This window comes from Dermochelys coriacea, chromosome 12 (genome assembly GCF_009764565.3).
Source record: "Dermochelys coriacea isolate rDerCor1 chromosome 12, rDerCor1.pri.v4, whole genome shotgun sequence".
Taxonomy (NCBI): Eukaryota; Metazoa; Chordata; order Testudines; family Dermochelyidae; genus Dermochelys; species Dermochelys coriacea.
This window is the reverse complement of record NC_050079.1, coordinates 10473720-10486318: the sequence shown is the minus strand read 5'-3', so window position 1 is coordinate 10486318 and position 12599 is coordinate 10473720. Positions and strand designations below refer to the sequence as shown.

The window sequence follows — 12599 nt, the reverse complement described above, 5'->3', positions numbered from 1 at the left end:
TGTACAAAAATTCTGATTTAGGTGATGCTTCTTGACAGTTAAAAGCATGGGTGGAAATGGTGCTTACAGCATCTATTAAGAGTATACACTTATCTTTCATCAAAATAGTTCACAGACTAGGAATCTTATCAAACTCACTGCTGCTCCTGATTCTCAGGTAACAGCACGTATCTATGACTGGCCTAATATAGACTCCTCAAAGGACATGAGACTTTTTAGATAAATGCAGCATGCGGCAGGGCAGCTGGACTGTGCACTGTGTGGGGTACAATGCTGTAAGCCAGAGATTGGATCTTTCTGAGTTGCTGGGGGGTGCTTGACTACCACTCTGTCCCAAGTCCCACCCCCACACCACCTCTGCTCCCAAACTCCCACCCCGCCTCTTTCTGCCCCACCTCTTCTGCCCCCTCCCAAGTGTGTCCCGCCCTCAATCCTCACCCCCCGCCCCCGCATGCCTCCTGAATGCTGCTGAACAGCTGATCACGGTGGTTGGAAGGCACTGGGAGGGAGGAGGAGTTGTTGACCAACCAGGTCCGCCAGTGGGTGGGAGGTGCTGGGGGGAGGGGGGCTGACCAGGGTAGGGCTGCTGGTGGGTGCTGAGCACCCACTATTTTTTTCCATGGGTGCTCCAGCCCTGGAGCACCCATGGAGTCACCACCTATGCAGTGAGCATAAAACACATTTTGCACTGACTTCTTATTTGCTTCTGGATACAATTCACAGGTCTGATGGTGACTAATGCTCTGAATGATCTGAAGCATGGCTACCTGAGGGTCTGTCTGACTCTATACTTTTTCATAGCAGTTCAAACCATCACCGAGGCTCTCACTGTCAATCATATGGTTAAAAATTGCAGGACCAGCCTTAGGGCTTTCTAGTTTATGTCCTCGTCACATCTCTTGGGAGTTTCACAACAGTTTGAGCTTAGAAAGTTTTGGAGCATGACACAGGATTATTTTATTTAGCCTCGGTCTGACTTTTTTTCAGTTTCCTCTTTAATTTCATTCCTGAGTAAACAGTTTCTCCCCTTCACCTAGCCACAGTGGGTGGCTTTATGCCATATGTTGTTTTTTTAAGGTCATGATTCTACAATGGGAATCCTTCCTGAATAAGAGGCCAAAAAAAAAAAAAAAAAAAAAAAAAAAGAGAGAGGCCGTGTGTGTTAGTGGATAGGGTATGGAACTGTGATTCAGGTATCCTGGATTTATGCCAGTTCTGCCACTGACATTTCTGTGACTTAGGGCACCTCTTTGTGCCACTGTATACCCTCCCACTCTTTGTCGCTCTTGTATAGATTGTATAGTCTCTTTCTAAATAGATTGTAAAACTCTTTGGTACAGTAATCATCTCTTACTAGGTGTTAGTTCAGTGCCTAGCACAACGAGGCCCTGATCTTGATTGGTGCTTCTAGGCACTAGTGTAAATTAAAAAATAATAAATTTGTAGGGTTTGACCCTAAAAGCCCAATCCAGCAAACAATGAAGCATTGAATACCCTTAGTCATATGAATAGTTTTATTGAAATTAGTGGTATTACTCATATGAATTAAGTTTATCCTCTATTTGCAGAATTGGTCCTTAATGTATAAAAAGCAGTCAGCTGCTATGGAAATAAACACTATAAAGTAAAAAATATTATAATTTAATACGGAGAAATAGTCTAAAAAAACCCTCAAATGTCCAGAAACCTTCAGAACCTGTTTTACAGACTGGATTTTATTTTGAGAAGACAGTAGTCAACAGAGAATAGAAAATGAAAATAGTTTGTTTTTATAAACCAAATGATCAAGACATTGTCTTGAAAGAGATAAAACAAATATATTGAGGGATTACAAAACCTGGTAGAAAGGAATTGACCTGGAATTTCTCCAAAACAATTAGTTTGACACTCTGTCTCTAAAAAAGTGTTATGGCTAAGCGTGTTGGCTTTATATTGTAGTGGCAACCAGCTAAAATACCACTAGAGTTTACTTCTATCTTAAATTCATGAATAGAAATTGGGACAGACTGAAGGGGTGTTTGTGGGAGAAAAGTATCAATTTTTTTTAAAAGATGTTACTTCTAACTCACGACTTATTCTTTATGCAATTTTTAAATGAGGACACTTAATTTGTTTATATTTTGTACTAATATGATGTTCTACTAAAATACTGATTTGTGATAACCAAGGCTGTGCTTTAAAGTATAAAAGAGTGATTAAAATGCAATTGCCTGTGCTGGACCAAAGAAAGCTGCCACAGACCCCAGGTGTATCCAGTAACAATGCAGAAAACTTCTTGTTTGTTCTCTTATACTCTGCAATTGAAGCAGTCTGTCTGTGTCAAAAATTTTGCCGAATTAAAGCTATTATAAGCTTTCAGCATGAAAAATTATGAAAGAAGCTTAATTCTGAACCATAACAATAAAAAATAAAGTTCCTTCTGCAAATTACAACTTGCCCCAAGCTAAATGTGCACCATAAATACTGAGCATGAAAACTAACTGCCAAGCATTAGATGTCTTAGTTCCCTAATATATGGTTAGTCCCCTCGAAAATAAGTGGTCCAACAGTTGATTTAGAAAGTTACAGCATCATCACAATTAACATGATAAGGAGCAATGGCTCTGTGCAGTATAAACCCTAAATTTTTGATGGATATGCTGAATTCAGAGCCTATTGCTATCCCATTGTTATGCAACTACCAGTAATGTAGAGTGGCTAGGTTTGTCAACTTTATTTTGAGTGTATTTAGACAGCTGACACAAACTCTCTTAAAGGGATTGCTGTTCAAATGGTGCATATCTGCTACAAAACATGAAATATGGGTCCAGATTTACCAGACTTTTAGAAATCAGCACACAAGGCTATTTTTTCCACAACAGTTAATCTAGAGGAGCAGCAAGAAATTATTTTTAAAAAGTTGCCTTCTGAAGCTGGTTTACAGAATCTCTTAGATGTCATTATGCCAGTAAAAGCTGAGATCTGGACCATATGAAATGGCTGAAAAAGTGACAGAGTACACAAAGTTATATTATCTAAAATGGATCAAAAGAAGATCCAGAGATCTAGACCTAGCACTGGATGGGGCCCAAATACTAGCTGACTGCTATTTGCTGATTGTTTGCTTCAGCAAGCTGGCACTTACTGGAAGACATCTCGAGAGGCTCTGTCCACTGCAAAACTACTAACCTTCAGTTCTCTAACAGTTCCTTCAAATGTGGTAAGAACTCTGTATTCCCAGTCTCTAAATGTACACATATAGTAGTGTGTAACTAACAATTTTCCTTTCCAAGATCAAGTAACAAGCAATTATCTTATGATACTGGCTTGCGTATTGTCTTCGGATGGAACACCATCCCAGAATAAACTCCCCACTCCTACTACAACTTGAAATTCTAACAGCTAAGCTTCTTTTAAAGAACGCCATAATACTTCACATCACAGGCAACCCACCGTGTGGAACTGTGGGGCCACATTCAGACTAGAGGTAAATGAGTAAATTCGGACCTGCTTAACCCAGGTCTGCATTTGGTCATTAGTTTAACTCCCTCAGTCACTTTTACTCTCCTAATATTTTTAGATATATTCATTCATCAAATAATAGATCTTAGCCCCCAACACTTTCTTACTGTCATCAGGACAGTCTGTAAACATTAGTAATCCTCTTTCCTTTAGTCCCTAAGATAGTTGTCTCCCAGTAAATGAGGCCTAGGTGACCTCTCTACAACATCAGATTTCTTTCCACTACCTATCTAATCTCAGACCAGAACCTTTCATTCTTCACATACACCCTAAGTGAGTTTAACAGAGGCCTGAGAATGTGGCATTTTAGCTACTGAAGCTGGACGCAGTTCCCTTCCAGTGGATATTAATATTGTGAAGGTGTACAAATAATTCAAATTGCAGCTCAAAGGAGCCATCCATAAGATCACAATCCTGCTACCTTCATGCAAGCAAAGCTCCCACTGAAGCCAATGGGATCTCTGCCTACATAGCAATGACCAAATAGGGTCCCAAGTCAGTAGTCCCAATGTTTATTTCCAGAAACAGAGTGTACAATGTACTTTTTTCCCTATTTTCATCCAACTACGTCGGTACATTTTCTTCAAATGCTTTCCTGACTGCTTCAAAATAATAAAGAGCAGTTAGACCTATTGTGTAGCGTCTCATTTCACTTCCAGCAACCACGATCCCTTTCTGTTAAAACAAACTGATCATCTGCTTAGGTTACTACTAGCCTCAAGAATTAAAAGGAAAGGCTGGATTTTTTTTAAAACTAATCTCACCTTCCAGCTCTATTGTTTGACTTCTTTCCTTGCAAAATTCTACTAGCTCTTCCCTCTACCCATTTTGATCCTTGTTGCTTCTAGACTTAGTCATCCCTGATTAAAAAAAACCCATTTCTTGCTATTCTAAGACAAATTGCTTCCTCCATTCTGTGCCTAGTTTTTCTGTGTAGTTAGCACTCTTCCCTGAACTATGCTATAGACACTATTACATATGTATGGAGAACATAGTGGTGCAGTATAATGACATGTTGAAAAAGCCTTTAATCACAAGTCGCATGAGTAAGTTATACAGGTCACCTCATCTGAGTGCTGATAAAATCTTGATATCACCACATACCATCATGTATTTTGCATATTCTATGTACACTGCAGAAATTGAAACAACTTTAGGAATTGTTTACTCTTAAATAATGGACTATTTGAAGGCAGATCAAGCGGTGTTCTAAAACGGACTTAAATTTTTCTATTCTAAAACATAAAATACTGGGTCAGAGGGACTTATCTCCTTCCAATGGCATAAAGCTTTTTTTTTCTAGCCCAGAAGGACTGTAAAATATTAAAATCATGACTTTTTAAGCATAAAAAAAATCCGTCACTAGCCCAGGTTTGAATCTTTTCTGTTCTTCACCCACAATAAATATTTCACATGGCCTGGCAATTTATACTGTGGATGTCCTCTCCATATATTATATATATATATGCATCCATATAACCTAGACTATCCAAACTTTTTACATCTTTTCAACGTTTCCTATGACATTTGGACAGAGGCTTTACTTTATATGTATGAGTACACACTACATCTCCAGTCCTCTGATCATTAACTCTTACTTACAGTTTCTGGAGAATTAAATATTCAAATATTGTTAATACTGCACCTCTAAACACTAAAAATAAAGTTCAAATAAGGTTCTCATTCCTCATGCTGATGCAACATCCTTTTTGGCTATATTATGTGGCACAATGTCTACTTTGCTGTTAAGATATCAAATAGACCGTAACCCCTTCTACTAACAAAGAGGTCTTCTTCCTATATTCTAATTTGTTGTCAATCAGTGTTTCTCAGTTTATTGTTTTGCAAGATAACAAGTGCAATATTGCTCTGGCTGTAACTGACCGAGGCTGAGAGACTGGAGGTACTAAGGATGAGTCACTGCAGCTGCAGTTCTTTCATTTAACAAAAGCAAATGCTAAGCAGCAGACCTGGGAAGTGATTAGACAGAATGATTAATGACTTTCTGGCCTGGTTATTTTAATGTTTTCTATGCCCATCAACATAGCATTTGGGTGCATAACAAATTGAAAACAAACAACACATTAAATTACTCTTAATAGACAACACTAATACCTTTCCTCTCTTCTCCATGAGGACGGGGGAGGGCTGGGCTGCTAGCATAGAGGTGGGAGCTATTTCTTCTCACTAAGATTGGGCATGGGTTCTTCTCATTTCCTGAACCATGTGCTTAGGAAAAAGGAGAGTAACTGGCTTGCAGGAACTGTTGTCAGCAACAATACACTCCAGCTGCAGTCAGGATGTATAAATTGAGTTACTTGGCCCTTGGAGGCCTGAATATTGCCTATGGGAGACTTTAAAACACACTTTATATTTGATTTGATAATGCCATTCCACTTTAATGAAGGATTTGAACCATGATAATCTCTAACAAACCATATGCAAGCCCATGGTTGCATACTCATCCTGAGCAGACCTTATTCCATTTTCAAAGCTGTTCCTAGTGGAATTTTTTTTTTTAGGAATCTGGAATTAAAGTGATGCTTGTTCTTCCATAACTGTGCCCAGACAGCATTTGCAGCGCAGTGCAATTTCAGAGCACTTTTGGGGTTTGAGGTTTAGGTGTTTCTGGATGAGCCAATGTCTCTCCTGGTAACATATAATGGCTGTTCTCACCAGGCCCTTTAATTGGAGGACAATAGGAACGGTCTTGCTGAATGAATGAACTTTAAGTTGCCTACGTTTTGGATACGTTCCTTGTGTATCCTGGTTTTTTGTTCTTTCTAAAGCAGAGTAATCCTACCACTACAGCAGAGAAGCTTCAGCTGAGAAAGGGACCAAATGGGCCCCCAGTGCCTAAACCAGAGGTTTAAGGGCTGGATCAAAAACCAATTGAAGTCAATGAAAAGACTATCATTGATGTTAATGAGATTTCGCTCATGCCCTGAATTCCGGAAAGGTTTATGGGAATATGTTATTTTCCTGTGCTCCTGTCACCCCTGCTCCATTATGTTCTTAAATTCCTCTTTGGGAGAATTACACCAGTGCCTCCATCTCAGTTATGGCATATTCTCAAAAATCAGCAAGTTGGTCCTGACACAAAACTTGGCAGTTTCACTCCATTGTTATAGGGAGGAGCACAGAGGAACATGAGATATGCTGCTACTGTTGCTTGGTTGAGCTGGGTAGGAAGGAGAATCATAGAATCATAGAATCATAGAATATCAGGGTTGGAAGGGACCCCAGAAGGTCATCTAGTCCAACCCCCTGCTCAAAGCAGGACCAAGTCCCAGTTAAATCATCCCAGCCAGGGCTTTGTCAAGCCTGACCTTAAAAACCTCTAAGGAAGGAGATTCTACCACCTCCCTAGGTAACGCATTCCAGTGTTTCACCACCCTCTTAGTGAAAAAGTTTTTCCTAATATCCAATCTAAACCTCCCCCATTGCAACTTGAGACCATTACTCCTCGTTCTGTCATCTGCTACCATTGAGAACAGTCTAGAGCCATCCTCTTTGAAACCCCCTTTCAGGTAGTTGAAAGCAGCTATCAAATCCCCCCTCATTCTTCTCTTCTGCAGACTAAACAATCCCAGCTCCCTCAGCCTCTCCTCATAAGTCATGTGCTCTAGACCCCTAATCATTTTCGTTGCCCTTCGTTGTACTCTTTCCAATTTATCCACATCCTTCCTGTAGTGTGGGGCCCAAAACTGGACACAGTACTCCAGATGAGGCCTCACCAGTGTCGAATAGAGGGGAACGATCACGTCCCTCGATCTGCTCGCTATGCCCCTACTTATACATCCCAAAATGCCATTGGCCTTCTTGGCAACAAGGGCACACTGCTGACTCATATCCAGCTTCTCGTCCACTGTCACCCCTAGGTCCTTTTCCGCAGAACTGCTGCCGAGCCATTCGGTCCCTAGTCTGTAGCGGTGCATTGGATTCTTCCATCCTAAGTGCAGGACCCTGCACTTATCCTTATTGAACCTCATTAGATTTCTTTTGGCCCAATCCTCCAATTTGTCTAGGTCCTTCTGTATCCTATCCCTCCCCTCCAGCGTATCTACCACTCCTCCCAGTTTAGTATCAGGTAGAAACAGGTAGAGGAAAGAAATTGCTTATTTTCCTGATCATCTCATATCTGATTGTCTCTTCACTATGGTTCAAGAGAATATATATATAAGATCATCCAGTAAACAGGATTAAAAGTGGAATATTTACTTTACAATCATGACAACAACCCAAAATACTAATATTTATTTCAGTTGCAATAAGGTAAATGCTGTTCTAACCTTCCCTAATTCATATTATCAAAACTTCATAATGCTGAAAAGATTTTCCCTTTCTTGTGCATTCAAGAAAGCAAAAAAATATCTGGCCTAAATGAGTCCTTTACAAATTGAGCAGACAAAGCACTGGAAAACATAGTCTAGGGAATAATCCTACACTGGTCAGGTGGGAATGGCTTGAGACAGTTCACAGGTTGCTGTATGTGTACCACTGATGATACACAAGCTGCAGTAGGGTGGTATGCAGGTATGAGCTAGTCTGCCACACACTTCATGTTTGCGTAGACCCTCCTGCAATGCTCTAAAAGTTCCCTAGTGCATCTTCATCTACTCCCATTTCAAAACAGATCAAAGCACACTAGAGAACAGAGTACGAGGCAGCAGGGTTCACAAGGACACTACCTTTCACTAGCCTTCCATGCACGACATATACATCCCAGCTTGCTACAAACTAAGTGTTTGTATAGACTAGCCTGATGTGGCACTCCAGGTCTGAGAATTGCTGGACTAGATATAACAGTATAGTGAACATTAACTTACCCACCTCTTCAGCCTGACTCCATGGATGCACCTTCTTTACTGGTCCAGTACTAGCAGGGGAGACTGCCATCAGGACTCCTGGAGCCATTCCTGACAGAAGTTTGGAAAGAGGAGAAAAGAAATGGGGAGTCAGTGTGGTCTCTATGTGCTGGAAGAAAACATAGTAAACTTTCCTGACTCTCTGTGTCAGAGTAGTCCATGCAGAGGATAATGAGGCCCAAAGGAAGTTTCTGCAGCTGGGAAAATATAAAGAAAACAAGCTGCCTACTTGAGTACACTAATCCTATAATTTCCTGCATCAGTTTATTTTCAGTACTATTTCTGGAAAAAGTTCCTTTGGTCCTGAAAGAAAAGAGGGGCAGGTGGGTATAAGGCAGTTTAGATGGCCTTACCAGGGGAGTACATATCAACTTGACATATACATTTCAGGTCCTGCTTCTTCTAAATAATGAACTTAAATTTAAAACAAACTACTTTTAACACCTAAAAAAGGTTGTAACATGCATGTTGAAACTTGCCAAATCTAAAGTTCAAAGAGTTGAAATAAGTTAGTTGTTCAGTACATTTCCATTGGTTTTGGTCAATATTAGGGGATTATGAAATTAAAAAAAAACCCTTTTTTTAAAAAATAAAAGCCTCTCCCTCCTCAATCCCTACTGTAACTTGATTTAATTTTTAATTAATTAGGGACCTTAAATTGTAACTACCAAGCACAGCCCCCCATTCTTTTCTTTTGCAGTCTAATGGGTAGAATGCGTATGTCTGGCAGGATTGCTGGGTTCTATGCCTAATTTCAACTCTGCCTCAGTTTCCCCCGCTGCAAAACAGTTACAGAACAATCCTCACTGTGCTTTGGAATGGCCTGGGAAGCACTGTATAAGTGTCAGCATTTAGTGATGCTTATCTACAAACCAGTAAAATTCAGCCTGGAACAATTCTTGTTATAAATTTTAAATACCAGCTAAGTTCGCAGAAAGTTTCACAAACATTTTGATTAATACTGAAAAACGATTAAAGGTCTAGAAAACATGACCTATGAGGGAAGACTGAAAAAACTGGGTTTGTTTAGTCTGGAGAAGAGAAGACTGAGAGGTGACATAACAACCTTTTATGTACTTGAAAAATGTTATCACAAGGAGGAGGGAGAAAAATTTTTCTTTTTAACATCTGAAGATAGGACTAGAAGCAATGGGCTTAAATTGCAGCAAGGGCGGTTTAGGTTGGACACTAGGAAAAGCTTCCTAACAGTCAGGGTGGTTAAGCACTGGAATAAATTGCCGAGGGAGCTTGTGGAATCTCCATCATTGGGAATTTTTAAGAGCAGGTTGGACAAACACCTGGGTTGCCAGGGATGGTCTAGATCAATGGTTCTTAACCTGGGGTGCATGCATCCCCTAGGGATGAGAGATGCCCTTTCTGGGGATGCGAGACATGCCAGATTTTTTTAGAAGGTAAATCATCGAAAACACAAATTAAGCACAGACACATAAGTACAACTACTTTGTTTCATCAAACCCACGTATCTAGGAACATTATACATTTTTTAACGATTACCCGTAATATACAAACAAAACAAATATATCTAGGTTTAAAGAACTGACCTACTTCAACGATTTTTGATAAGGGGGTGCGAGAACATATTTGGAGACCCAACGGGGTGCAGGCTGCAGTAAAGGTTAAGAACCACTGGCCTAGAGAAGACTGAGTCCTGCCTTGAGTGCAGGGGAGGGGACTAGATGACCTCCCGAGGTTCCTTCCCCTTCTACGGTTCCATGAAGTATTACCAGCCCTCTGCAATTAGCCTAAAGCCCACGCCTTCCATGTTCAACACGGTTTTATTTGCCGTCTGAGCCTTTAGGGGTCACGTTTTTTCAGCTCACCTGCGCAACCACGAGGACTACAACTTCCGTCCCGTCTCCCCCCCCCCTTTCCCAAGTAAAAGCTAAGACTCTGTCGCACCCCACAAGGAGCTGGGCGGGGCTTTTATACCACACACTCGCTGCAGCGAGCCGCCGGAGAGCTGAGCGGGCGGAGGAGGCCCCAGGCACGGGAGGCGTCGAAGGAAGCCGGCTCTGGCGCTGCAGGCAGCTTGTTGTGTGGGGTTCTGGGCACCGGCGGGCGGGAGGTGTGAGCGGAAGGGCTGCAGCGGGGCGCTGTGGCCTGGGCAGTCCTGGGGCCATAGGCAGAGGTCGTACTAGCCTGTTCCTACTGGCTCGGGCTTGCCCGCAGCCACGAGCCTGCCTTCAGCGGCCCATTTACCACACCGGCGGCTCCCCGGGCACGAGGATCACACTTCTTCCCGCCTCACAGACGGGCATGCTGGGAAACGTAGGCCTGGCCCCCGGGGCCTCTCCCAGCGACCCTCCCTCGCTGGCGCCGCCTACTCAGGCCGCACGTAGCCGCCCGGCCGATGGCCTCCGTGACGCAGCTTCCCCGCGTCAAAGGACTACAAATCCCAGAGGCCAGCCGGATCGGCCGCGGGGGCTGCTGGGAGATGTAGTTCCTTCCTCCGTCCTCGGCGCGCGAGGCGGCTCCCTTTGGGCGAGGAGCGCGGGGAAGGAAAGAAGGAAGGAGCGCGGTCGTACGCGAATCAATCCGCGGGCCGCAGCTCCGGCAGCGGAGCCAAACCGTCAGCTCGGCGCCGGAGGCAGCGCTGCCCGCGGGGCGGAGAGAGGGGGCCGGCGGCGGCCGCAGCGCGCGCCGATAGGCTGCGCGCTCCGAGGCTGGCTCCGCCCGCGGGGCTGTGTGGAGCTGTTCAGCGCCCCGGTGCTGAGTCTCTCGCTCCCTCGCTCAGGGAGGCTTCGGCTCTGCTGCCCTTTCCCCGGGACGCTGCCGCGGGCTGCGATGGGACTAGTAGCAAATCGCCTCCGCCGCCTCCTGCAGGCACAGTGAGTGACTCCCGCAGCCCCTCAGCCCCGGAGGGTTGGATGCGGCAGCCTCAGCGCCCCACTTGCTTGGGGGGAGGGGGGGAGACACGCCAGGTAAATCCTCCGCCCCGCCCGCCTCGCGGCTTTGTGCCGCATGTGGCTGCGAGGCTCAAGTTCGTACGGGGCATTTCTTGATGCTTGAGGCAGAAGAGTGGATTCTCTGAGGGGAGCACTTTGTAGTGCACCACTGGGAACAAAGCTGTACGCTCCATATGCTTTTAAGCAGTTGCATTATTTTAATTTCCTGAAAAGGGGGGGGGGGAGGAAGAGGTTGAATCAAAATATACAAAAAACAGTGCCCTAGCTGCATCTGCAAACCCTCTCATGTGTGCAGTGAAGTGGGTTCTGCAGGGCACCCATGTTTGCAAATTCGTGGTTAAGGAGCATACAAACGAAATGTAGCATTTGTGATAGAGCATTAGCTACAACCTAATGCTGTAGTAAAGGTTGCAAAATGGTTCCTTGTGTACCCCCATTATCGGTAGTGATTGTATGATTTTTGCCCACTGCAGTAATTTCTAATTCATTCCTGTCGTGGTTGCTAGCAACGTCAAGTGGCTGAGACAGGCTGGTGAATGTAATTCCTATGAATATGCATCAGAAAGGAGAGGGAGGAAGAAATCCCTCAAATATATTTAAGGCCAAATGTCAAGTTGCCTATTTGGTGAATTCATTCTGCTGACATCCATTGTGCTTCTATGCCTGATGCTTCAGACTTCCTCAGATGGTGTTGGGTGGTGGAAAGGGAGTCAAATGTGAATATTGAACGTGCACAATAAAGCATGGTGTGCCTTTAACTGTTTCTTTGTACAGTGGCATGTATCTTCAAAGGGGCAATGGTTTATAAACTAAACAAAGCATATGCTTTGTCCCAGACCAGTCATAGTAGGTGTAGTAGATTGAGGGTATCTCCTTATTCTTCAATTTGGGGATTATGGGGCTTTACTATTTCACAGATGCTGAAATAAGAGGTTGGCACAGTGAAGTGTTTATTTCGGGTGTGGATAATGAGAATGAAGTTCAATCTAGGATTGTTCTTCCAGCAATACAAAAAGCATGCAAATATTTTCTGTGTTGACTTCAGCAGGGGAAGATGCATTGCTTACTTTGAGAGAACCAAATGCAGTTCAGTTAGTACACTGACATATGTTCTGTACTCTTCACAGTCTTCTTCCAGGTTATAGTAAGAAGGGATTTGTGAGTAAAGTAGACTTTTTTTATTACTCTAATGTATTGTTCCAGAAACAAGTAATATAAACAGTTCCACTTATTTTAAAGTCAAATAGATGTGCCTAGTCTTAGTTTCTATCTTATTAAAGGCAGCATATTCCAAGTAAAGATT

At 43.0% G+C, this 12599-nt stretch overlaps 1 protein-coding gene and 1 long non-coding RNA gene across 4 annotated transcripts in view; one reads left to right on the top strand and one right to left on the bottom strand.

The window, feature by feature from the left end:
* Window positions 1-10957, bottom strand: part of LOC122456305 — a 119650-nt gene extending 108693 nt beyond the window's left edge. The window contains exons 1-3 of the long non-coding RNA XR_006275152.1: window positions 10290-10957; window positions 8331-8420; window positions 5617-5730 (exon numbers count right to left, since the gene is read on the bottom strand). This is a non-coding gene — a long non-coding RNA (uncharacterized LOC122456305). The remainder of the gene's footprint in view (window positions 1-5616; window positions 5731-8330; window positions 8421-10289) is intronic.
* The window catches only part of SMPD3 (sphingomyelin phosphodiesterase 3), a 249145-nt gene continuing 246767 nt past the window's right edge, over window positions 10222-12599 (top strand). The window contains exon 1 of one of the 3 annotated variants that reach the window (XM_043495052.1): window positions 10222-10414. The gene's annotated coding sequence lies outside the window, so the exon portion shown is untranslated. Of the gene's footprint in view, window positions 10415-10907; window positions 11312-12599 lie in introns of those variants that run through there. The other 2 variants (XM_038367870.2, XM_043495051.1) reach the window with 2 other exon arrangements.